Raw genomic sequence first — 12,603 nt, forward strand, 5'->3', positions numbered from 1 at the left:
AAATAAAATTTGAAGATAAAATATTGATATACTTATATGGACTTGTATTTTTGTAAATTTATCTGTATATACACATATACACTCTAATATAAGGTCTTACATCAGTAAATAGATAAACAGAGTAGGTAAAGCAATTTGCGATATTGCAAATAAAGAAATCACTTTATATTTTGTTATTGCTGCTCCATATTGTGAAAGTACTTCAACTGTTATAACATGTTTTTAGATTTCTTGAATATTGTTGATAAAAACTTCAATTCTGCATTATACTAATATTTAAATATCAATTCATTCTTATGGTAATAATCAATTTTCATTTACTGCACAAAATTATTAAAATCAAAAATCTGTGGCATTAATCCTAGACTACCTAAGCCAAAGATAATAATTTTAAGCTAATAAAAGTTGATATTTTGAAATTTGAATGATGTTCCACATATTTTTAATTTGACTATTTTATTATAATCCCAACTTAGTCCATTTTGCTAATGGTTTTAATAAGAAAATTTTATTCCAACATAATGGTTTCGTATAATTCGACTTAGGCAATTTCGTCTTATTAAATATGATTCAAAAATTATCATTGAATTTTATATTAAATTTCATTTAGGCAAAGTAGAATTTTTGAATCATTTGAATTTTTGATATATAGTTACGAAAATGATGCTTAACTCGAAAATATTTTTTGTTTAAATATACTTATCATGCATATATCTAGGCGAAGCAAAATCAACTTCTATAATAATATAAAATTATATAATGCAAGTAAAAATGTTTGAGTCGTCATTCCACAAAAACTTCAGCATATATATCTGACCCATAATTGGACACGTAACTGCCAAGTTTCATGAATCTAACAATATTATATTTTCGAATATTTTAAATTGACTTTTCACAAAAACTTAAAGGAGAAATCTGAGCTGTAATTGGACACACGACTCGTATTATTGAAGAAAAAAGTAATTATTATATTACAAATTTAATAATTTCTTTTTTTTCAAAAATTTAATATTAGCTTTTAGTTATTGTATGGCAGTTATCCGAAATAAAATGTAACTGGACATACGAGTATATTTAAAAAATTTCATGTAACTATCTTTTTAGTTTTTGAAATATTTAGAAAAATCTCTTTGTCTCTAGTATGGCAGCTCTCGACTCCTTTCGTCGAATTGGTCTAATTACAATATGAGCCGTTCTTATTGGCAGAAAAGAAAAACTTTTTGAAAATTTGATGGTGCTCGATTTATTTGTTTTTGAGAGTTATAATTTGATCGGATGTACAGGCGCATTTATATGTCTAAATCAACGCTAAGGAGGAATATATATACATGTCTATTCCACAGACAACTTTTTTAAGTGCAGGATATAAACATTTTAAATAGGTTAAAAAGCGAAACTGCAGCTCTAGTTTAAACTTCTTTCAATGCAATTATAATAAATTAGTTTCCAAACGTTTTTATTCTCAAAAAGTTTAGCAGTTATTTTTAGATTAAACTCACAAAATTAAATTTTTTCCAAATAAATTTTATTCTAATCAAATCTTTCTTAATTAACTTAATTATCTAACACTTATTAAGTAATATGTGTTATTAGCATGTATGAGTTATAACATTATTTTTACTGTAATTAATTAAAAATATTAAATAACCTACATGTATGTGAATGAACGAATTATGAAAATTCAAATCTAACACATGAAAAAGAAATTAATTAAAATTAAATAATAAATTAAATTTTTTGAACTTTTAGTTCGTGAAATATGAACAAAAAATTTTACAATCCAGAAAATGTAGATACACGAGATGCACACACTAATTATTTCCATATACGCAAGTACAAAAAACTTATGTATTTGGAATCAACCATATCATAACCAAAATAAAAAATTATTTCTTTTTTTTAAACCAGACCTAATTTCGTAATTTAATAATTTAATTACAATTTTTTTTCTCTTTAATTTAATTTAATAACTATTTTTTTGAACTAGAAATCCAAATCAATTGTTATTTAAATGAATTCTAATTTAATTAATAATTAAAACAAAAATTTTATTTATAAAACATAAAATTAATTATTGTAAGCATTCATACAACACGATATTATAAAAAAAATTAAAAACCTTCACTATATACATAATAACATACAAATTATATAAGACATTAATGTTAAAGATTAAAAACAAAATAAAATTATAAGCAAAACAATAAAAAAAAAAGCACAAAGAACCATGAAAACTTGTAATAATCGTCTGTGAAATTTTAATTCTCACTTTTAATATTGCACAAATACACAACTTCTTATAATTAAACGTGTACATGGGATAAAAAAAATAATAAGAAAATAATAGTTAAAACTACATTAATAACTTAATGTAGTCGTATTGCTAATATACATACATACATATATTACATTGTATATCACAAATGTATACACACAATATTAAAGAAAATTGAACGTACAATATACTATTATACCTATGTAAAGTGTAATGACACACAAGTACAATAAGTTAGTTGTTATAGGTATGAAAATTAGCTGAGTAGAAGAAATTTATTTAGCATATGATTGTAAAGAGATTTGAATATCGTGAGAAGATGCTATAATTATAATATAGATGAGGAGAAATGAAATTATTAAAAAAAAATTTCAGTTTGAAAATTAATATGTGTAAGATAAACTCAAATCATATTGAAAAAATTTAATAATATTTACATTATATTTCAAATGTGTGTATTTGACGCTCACCCTGTATGATTCTACAATATTTTAACAATGATCAATCAAAAATGCATATAGCCATAATGAGAGTAATTCAGATTTTCAGATTGTAAAGAATTTATCAATTATTTCTCAACATATTTTGAATAATATACTTTGGTACTATAAATAATAGTGTGGCAGAGTCTTCAAGATATTTCTAAAGTAGGGTGATAGATTGGATTTAGACGTTTATATTGCCCGCTTGCTTCTGGAGTCATAAGTATTTTTGAAGTTATTGTTTTTTCTGAAAAACTTTAACATTTTGCATTATTCTAGTATCCTTCGGGAATTTGACAATAAAAGCCAATTTTTGAAATCATTTTTACGATCATAGTATTAACTATGATTACTACACGAAATATTTAAGTCTAGACTTCCCTCGTTGTTTTAATAGTTGTTAACTCATACGTAAATGTAGGTTTTTTTACTTATTACACTTTGTTTGTAAATAAACGTACATTTATGTACTTATTACATATTGAAATTAAAAAAGCTGATTTTAAATATGAATTCTGGCGAATAATAGGATGTCGCAAATTTAACTCTAATTTCATTTAATTTTATAATTTAATTGTGTTTTCAAATGGAATAGTTTAATTAATAACTAAAATATTATTATTCGTTGTATCCGTTAATATCCGTGTTACCAATTGTCTAATATTTATACTAACTATAATTACAAACTTTTTGTTACACGAATATAAAGTGCGAATATGAATAAAATTATAACACATATAGGCATTATCATTTATAGTCCAGTCCACCCACTATATTCCAGTTCATTTTTTCTCGTTTTCTCTATTATTTTTTATGTATACTTATATTTATGTATTTCTTTAAATAAAATATATGTATACATACATACACCAAAGGTAATTGTTCTCTTTCATTTTTGTTATGTTACACTTCACCTAATTTGAAAGTGAACAAGATATTCACGTATACATACTCTCATGAACATGTACTTTTCATATAAAATTTGAATGAAAAATTTTTAATTTATACATACTTGTAAAGGTTTTAGTACATTTTTTATAACAATTGTGATTATTATAAAATACAAAAACAATACCATATATTGCCGTATATGCACGTTCCAAAAGTGCAAAAAAAAAGAAAAACAATCAAATAAAAATTAGATTTCAAAGATTTACAATAAAATAGAGAAAAACAAAAAATTATTCTCTTGCAACACACAATATTACGAAAAGGAAAACTGATATTTTAAAATGTGAATTCGATTAACAAAATGAAAAAGAGAGTTAAAAAAATTATAACGCTGCAAACGAAAACACGCTATCACATGCTTTAAAGCATTATGCCATTTTACTGATTTTATAATGTGATTTTAATGATTAAATAAGCAGAAATTGAAGGCTATATACGTAGCATAACAATTTGATTTGTACATTGTTAAGTGTTAAATTATTTAGAAACACTCTTTTACGATGGTCTAATTCGTCATACCCGATCGATTGATCGATTCAGTTTTTCGTTTTTTTTTTCTCCCTCAACTTTTATTTCTGAATTGATAAATTCGAATCCATCAACATTCAATCTATTCTATACATGTTAGTCACACTCATTCAAATCAATTTCAATTCAATTTCGTTTTTTTTTTCTTTTTCTGATTATGTGTGAACAACAATATTCAATAATTTTCCATCTTTAACTTTAAAATATATTTAACGTGCAGGCGGAAGAGGAGGACAAGGTGTATGAGAAGGTGGAAGAGGAGGAAGAAGTATATAGAAAGGTGATAAAATTAACAGAAAAATACGAAAAAAATCAACTTTTTCTTCTATAATTGTGGTTTCATATCTACTTTATCCCCCTATTCTCATATCTAAATTTGATCTTTTAGTATTACCAAAGCGATTATTTTTTTATTAAGTTTTGATTAAATCCTAAGCACGATCTTCTTTATCTATTTAAAAAAAGAGCAAAATATAAAAAACTATATTAAAAACTCTATATACAAAAACTTTACATTTTCTTGTTAATTTTTTAAAGAGAAAAATCTTTTGATTGTTATATAAGAATGAACTCACACAAAAGGACCAAGGGGTGCCGAAAATTTATTATTTTTTGATTAGTTACATTTTCACGATTTTCTAAAATTTTAAATAGTATTTTTAATTGATTTTCAATAAAATATTTAATATGTAATTTATTAAATTTTGATTGTATTAAAAAAATTTTCGATTAACAATATTGAAAATTTTAATTTGAAAAAAGTTCTATACAATACAAGACAAATTGTTTTGTTAATTTCAAATTACATAAAGGGACAACGGTATTCAAATGCAAATTTAAAAAATTTAGAATACTTAAGTGCAATTAATTTTTTGATGAAGTTGTAGTGTTACCTTCGAAAATTTTCAATATATTATGTATGCTATCATTAATTTAATATATTTCAGTTATAAATTCATAAAATAATAATCATCTGTTTTATATGATTTCTTTTGTTCTACATATAAACGGAATTGCTATTCGCCCTACTTCAGATCAGCTCGCGCCATCCTATTTCATAATTAAATTAATCTTCTTGGTTTAGTTCTATATAGCTTCTATATTCATCGGTTTTAGTTCTATATAGTTTCTGCTTTCATTGTCTATAGATAATTGGACCTCTGTTTCTTACTTCCATCTCTGCTACTAACAACTGTTACTAATAACTGATGTAACACAATCTACTGCTCCATGAATTGTGAAAAGTCTCTTACTTTTTCATCGAAAATCATGTGCTTTTCCTTTTCCTTTGCTATAGTGTTCGGTTTTAGGTCCATTGTCTGTTAAACTATTATGAACATTGAACTTTCATATTCACAACTTACCTGTACAAGAGTGATGGCTTATTTTAATAAAAATAACTTTTTCCATAGAATATACAAAAATCATTTTCTACTATAAAATTTTTGTTATATACACAAAATACACAAAATACACCATTTGCAAACTTTTAAAGTTTCTCATTTGAGTCTTTTGTTAAAATTGCTATGGATGAGAGGAGCATCAACAGGTTAACAAAAAGATAAATGACTCCAGATATCGACAAAACTGAAGTCAGTTCATTAAAATTTTAATCAATTAACTTTTCAATTTTAAGACAGGAAATGTCTAACTTATGGTTATTTGCTCATCATTTTCACTTTCCAATATAAATTTATGATAAATTTTTTAATGTAAAATTTTCAATATAAAATTAAACAAAATAAGAGAAGCATAGCTAGATTACCTTTAATATTATGTTCGATTTTAAAATGTTTTACTTTCATAATTTAGAATGTAAGGCAAAGAACTAATATGTTAAAAGAAGAAATAAAGATATTAATACAATTCATTTTTAAGATTACAATTTAAAATTTTATTAAGAAAAAATATCAAAAAAATTAAAATTATTATTATAAAATCTTCCGTACAATCACTGGCTTCATTGTCATGACAGAGCAAATAAGCATAATGTGTGTATACATACCTACATTATTATTATTGTATTTAAAATAATAATACCTTTTAAATGGTAAGAATTTCGATATGTAAAATCACCATACTCTCTATTTTTACAGCTCTCTTCAATCATTTTTCCATTCTACGATATTTTCTGTCATCTTTATTTTTATACACCTATATAATTTAAATATGGATTCATTGTTGAAAATTATTTAAAAAATGAAAGTATAGATTTGTTTAGTTAATTTTAAGCATTACTATATATGTATATATACAGATATAACTACAAATATATTTATATATAGATAATTATAACCCTTATAAACTTTTTATTTTTGTATAAATTTGCACTTTCTCATATTTCTCACATCATTATATTATCTACTGAAAATTAAAAACCGTACTGAATTATAAAAAAAAAAAAAACAAAAATCGTTAAAAACCCGTATAATTTATGTTATAAATGAGAAAACGCAAAAATGTTAACAAATTTTCACGAAATTAAATTATTGTTATTATTATATTTATTATACATGTATTTTTTACTATTATTTGTAATCAAAGAACCTTAAAACAATCTGCTGTAATATTTTCTCTCAAAAAAAAAATGATTTCCTTGTTGAAAATGGCGCTTTCTAAAAATATAAAATCAAATTAAAAGATTTTACTTTATTCACTCAGTGATTCACTTTTCCCTTTATTCGACATTTCCACAAATTCAGAACTTTAAAAAAAATATATTGAAATGAAAATATTAATTTGTACTCTTACTTTTTATATGACAAAATTTACCAATACATGTAAAAAATGTGACGATTACCCACTTGTGACCATATTTTAAAATATGTTTTTAATAATATATTAATTAGGCGAAATTATATAACAATTTGGCATATAATAAATTCTATAATATTTATTTAAAAAGAATTCATAACTTTTTAGAAATGTGTTTTAAACTTCGGGTACATGCTGAGTTTGTGCATTCAATAGAGAAAGAATTAGTTCGCTAAGAATTCCTCATTAAAATTTTCATATAATATAGCTATATTCGCCATACGATTCCAAAAATGTAGCATTTAAGTTGAATACTAATTTCAAGTTACATGATCTATTTATAATTATAAAGTTCTTTTCTTTAATATTATGCACAATATGTACGAGTATATGATTTTGAATATTTGTTCTTGATTAATAGCTCTTAGTTTAAGCAAAAAAGAAAGAACAGGGAAAACAATTTTTTTCGAAATTTCGAAATTGAATAATTTTTGTTATTTTTTATATGTGCAGAAAATGGTAAGTCGATTTAATTAAAAAAAGCTATTATAAACTGATAAGCTAATTGCGGCAAGGAAAATTTATGTTATAGAAACCTACTACAATGTAAATAAAAATCGTAAGCTACCATAAAAAAAAAACTTCACCTTTTTACAATTTATTGAATATATTCACCTTAATCGAAATTGTTGAAAAACTCGGAAGCAACTTCATTTAAATTCATTTCTTGTTTTTCATTTAAAATCAAAAATAAAAAAAAAAAGAAATTTAACTTAAAAACTTTAATCGCACAAACAATGAAGACAATAAAATAGATTGGATTTGATTTAACAGTAAATTTTAAACACCATTTTATTATATAGCATAAAATAATATTTTCGCATAAGTTAACATGGCTTGAAATTGTTAATTTTACGGTTACGTAATATAAAAATCAGTCGCATATAGAAAAAAAAGAACTTAAAAAAAATCATGAATCATCAACTTGTATATATACAAACTTAAAGTGTATAACTATTTTTTCACATGAGAATTAACTTTTTTACACAATAGCACATTTTGTAGAAACACGGGTACTTACCTGTATTTATTTACATTACAACTTTAACAGTAATTCTTTGTTTTTCATCATTTTTCTTTTTGTCATTTTAACTTAATACTTTAACACCAACTACATCGTTTTAATGGATTGTATAACATTAGTATGATAAATTAATCTATTTTTGCTAGCTTAGTGTATAATACTTATATGCTAAAGAAATCGAATAATAAAAATTAGAAACTATATTTATTGTAATTTTGTGTACGTATTAATATTGAACTTAATTTTTCACCTTCGATACTGTAGAAATCAGAAAATTTTGCCTCGATGCAAAAAAGTTTGGAAAAATAAAAACCTAATTGATGAAACACCTACATAGAAATAATACTAAATGAAGACGACGAACAAATTCTTACATAAAAAGTTGTGAAATTTGTAAAAAAATGTAGCTTTAACTTGAATAAAAATAAAATATTTTGTTAGCCGAGATTCACTTTATAGTTTATGCCATTAGAATTTTCGCTGAAAGCTTTGTCGCTTAGTCCGCTAATATACAGAGCTGAAATTTTAAATTTCAAGAAATTCCGTCAACTAGTTCCGAAAATATGGTAAATATAGAATTTGCCCCTAATAAAAGTTCTATTTTCAAATTTATTGCTTTAACCTTGAGTTGGAGAATTAAATTTCAAGGAAATTAATTGTTTATTTCTTTGTATATGCTCAAAAATGTTAATTCGGCCCATAGTCCAGTTCTTAATACTCGGCATATCCCAAAAATTTATCAATTTGTTACATGACCAAAATAAACTCTGTTATAAATTTTCATTAAAATGGGTTTAGCCAAAATTAAGCTACACGACAAACAGATATCACACTAAAAATAATTCATTTATATTTTCCTACAATGAGGAAAGGCATTTCGACTCAAAAGTCAACATACAAAATTTGGTGCCATCGCAGAATCTTTTTTTAATAAAAAAATGAAATTTATTCGTCCGTTTTCAAATGGATAAAATATTGATTCACACCTTTTTCATTTTTTAAAAAATTACTTTATTGGTTTGTAATATTTTTATGTATAAATATACAATGTTCTAAGTCAGTAAAGTCTATATTTATTTAAAAATTTTTTAATAAATCCTTCCAAATTTATTTATATAAAATTTTGAATGTATAAATTCTCTATAGAACAGCATTCTTTTATTAAAATTAGACTATCACTTTCCATTAAATTTAGTGTTTCTTAAGAAATTTCTCTATATAGAACCAAATTTCTTTACAGAACTCCCTACACCCTGTCCTAAATTTAACTCAAAAAATTGTACCAAAACACACAACCCAAGAAAAACGAAGAAACGCAAAAAAAATAACATTCTTTTTCTTAAATTTTATCAGAACGCTCGTATAAAAGTACCTATGTCAAAATGAGCATCCTAACCTACAGTTTTAAAATTCCAATTTTTTGATATAAATTTTCTAGTAAACAGAAAATCGCAGAAGTTCGAAATTTTATCCGCTCATAGACATTATTAAATAGTTTACTTTTTAAAGACAAATACCGAGTCATCACATTTCACATATTTCCTTGAAAACATTAGCGTTATTGAATTTTAATAGATGAAAAAGTATCTTACCATATAAGAAATTATATAAGTACATACATATATGTATCACGAAATTAACATAGTTAACTGTTTTCTTATTCAATCATCAATGAACTTACATTTTTATTAATTTTTGTTCTTCTTCTAGGGTTGGACCAACAAGTCGAAGGATTACCATTGCTTTGTAAATACGACTACAAATTTATGATCGTTTTATAGAGAAAAGTAAGTAAATAAATAAATCTCTTTCTGTACGTGTATGTACATTTAAAAAATATTTTCTTTAAACAGCACGTTGTTTAACAACTAATCGGTTAAAGGGAATTTTGGTATTTTACAAATCATCCTTAACAAAAAACCCTTAAAGAACTAAAAAGCACATATTACAAATAGAGTCAAAGTGCAGGTTGAAGAAAAAAATTTAGATAAACCAAAATCCATACAAGTAAATAATTAAATATACATACTTACATATTAAAATTTTACTGTTTTTTTAATAAAATAAATGATTTTTTTTTAATTTCATTGTAAATTTCACGCAAGCTTTGAAACAATCAAAACTTAATTTGCATGCATCCAATTAGAAATCGCGTTTTACGCCAAGTCTTTGTTATCACAATTTTATTTTATGTTTTTATTTTAACAAATTTACGGTTAAATACAAATACAACATTTATTATTACAAAAAACCAGTATTTGAGAGAAAAAAAATTACTTTTTTGTTTAGATTTTTTTTCTATATGAAAATTTTAAAATTTAATTTTAAATTTTTTTACGGATCATGACGTTATTAATCGCTTTTAATGCTGACGTAAATTTATTCTTTTTTTTTTCTTCGTAGAATAGAAATTTCAAAATACATGTATTTTTATACCCGTTTACGAACGTACATATGTACAATTCACAAGGTATTATATATTTGCCATTTCGTTTGTAGCGCTTAGAAATAATGGTCTGAGACATAAAGGCAAGTATATATGTTTTGATTCGTCGGTCCCAGCGATAACTCAAAAATTAATTAAATTAATTTTGGACAAATGTTTTATTATAGTATAGCATTGTTGTAAATGCCAGAACCCATTCGAATTAGATGTGATCGAGGAAGTGGTTCAGGTAACTGCTATACAACTTCCAAAGTTTTTTAACAGTATCTCGTAAATTACAGAATCCAGAGTATCTTGAAATTTCGCACAAGCAAATAATTTATTGTTGTTGCTATATTGTATCTTGTGTGAATGTAAAAGCTACCATACAACTTTAAAAGTCATTCGGTCATGTATTGTGGGAACTATTGAAACTAAAGTGCTGAAAGTCTTTGAGATGGTATGAGTCTATGGGGTAACTGTCATATACACGTATGAAATAATCCTGTAAAACAATGTATCAATTATAAAACAACTTTTAAGATCGTAGAGTTGACACGATCAACTCTACCTATTCTCGTTTAAACATGTTTTTCTCTTTTAAATTTTAATTATATTTTTGAAATTATTGAAGATAAATTGAAACTTTTAGTAAACTTAAGGTTCTTTGCTAAACAGCAGGTCATTAGAATTTAAGGTGAAGGAAATTTGTGTAATTTTATTAATAAATAATAAATATATGTATATATGTATGTGTTTTGTTTTGTTTGAATAATCAAGTGTGTGGTTATATAAAATCACTACAAAATGCTTTCTGTATAAATATGTGTATGTACATATTGGAATTGATCCGGCGAAGTCTTTATCTACTTCTCACTCAATTTTGTTTTTTTTTTCTAACACAAAGAGTGAGTGAAAATTCTTGTAGCGGATATACATATGTACATACATATGTACATATGTATATTTCGTTATTGCAATTTAGATAAAATTAGATTTTAGATTAATTAGGCAGATTTTCTCTAATTAAATTTTAATAATAAAAGTTTTTTAATTTTTAATAATTTAATTAATTAGATTTGAAGTTCAGAGAATGTTAAAAAAATGTAATATGCGCCACATTTGTCCTTTATTTTCTATGTTCTCAGTCATGTTTTTTAATTTTGTTCTTAAATTACGTAATTTTGTTATATTGAAATTACTAAAATAATCGATACATTTAAATGTCGATTTTCAAAAAAAAAGACAAAAAAAAATTAGAAAGACGGATTTTTTTCTGAAATGTGGCATTTTCTTTTATATAATTACGTATTCGGAAAAACTAAAAAGTTTCCTTATGCAGCTTTGTAATATAGTCAATATTTTGCAGCTTCCTAGTGATTAGTCTAAGGGAAGTGTCGCGCGTGATCACGATTTTACTTGCCAAAAATTCTTATTTAAAAGTAAACAAAAAGTGAGATGAAAAAGCGAGGTACACGATTAGGCTGTTATTATATTTAATATTTAAAAGTTTTCTATTCTACGCGTCCTTTCACAGCTACAATTTTTCAAACTTGCTTCCTTTGTAGCATAGTGATTTATCGAACACGCTACATTTGAATGTATTTTGTAATTTTGATTTATTCAATGATCTTAATATTAAGATCTCAATTAGAACAGAATTATTAAAAGTCCGTAATTTTTATTATTTTTAAAAATTCTGAAATTGTTTTTAATTTATAGAAAACGCACGTTTTTAAGAAATACCCTTTTTTATTTCTTCCTAATATTTTTTAAGTAAAATCTTAATACATTTATAAACTTCTTTTTCAATCGATTAGTCAAAAAACTATTGCAGAACCTCGTTGCGCTTTGTATTAACAATTAATTTTACTTTGAGTTTATATTTCAGTTTCGCACATTCTAAAATTTCCATTGAATGTACGATTAGTATGGTTTATTTGTCTGAACATAGAATATATATTTTTAATGTTAACTTAAGTATCTTTAAGAAGATGGATTGAAATGTACAAATTTTAAAAATCAAAGTTTATTAAATGTTCTGAAATAATTTATAAAATTATGTGCAAAATTTATAATTAAATTTTGATTTGGGTCTTATATA

General features: G+C 24.1%; 1 protein-coding gene across 7 annotated transcripts in view; it reads left to right on the forward strand.

Annotated features, from left to right (window-relative positions):
• The window catches only part of LOC129614489 (GATA zinc finger domain-containing protein 14-like), a 66,100-nt gene that overhangs the window by 49,178 nt on the left and 4,319 nt on the right, over nt 1-12,603 (forward strand). For 6 of the 7 annotated variants that reach the window (XM_055529096.1, XM_055529093.1, XM_055529095.1 and 3 more), the window contains one exon: nt 9,785-9,861. The gene's annotated coding sequence lies outside the window, so the exon portion shown is untranslated. Of the gene's footprint in view, nt 1-9,784; nt 9,862-9,927; nt 10,082-12,603 lie in introns of all 7 variants that reach the window. The other variant, XM_055529100.1, reaches the window with a different exon arrangement.

Source organism: Condylostylus longicornis, unplaced genomic scaffold (genome assembly GCF_029603195.1).
Source record: "Condylostylus longicornis isolate FDR11 unplaced genomic scaffold, ASM2960319v2 ptg000110l, whole genome shotgun sequence".
Taxonomy (NCBI): Eukaryota; Metazoa; Arthropoda; class Insecta; order Diptera; family Dolichopodidae; genus Condylostylus; species Condylostylus longicornis.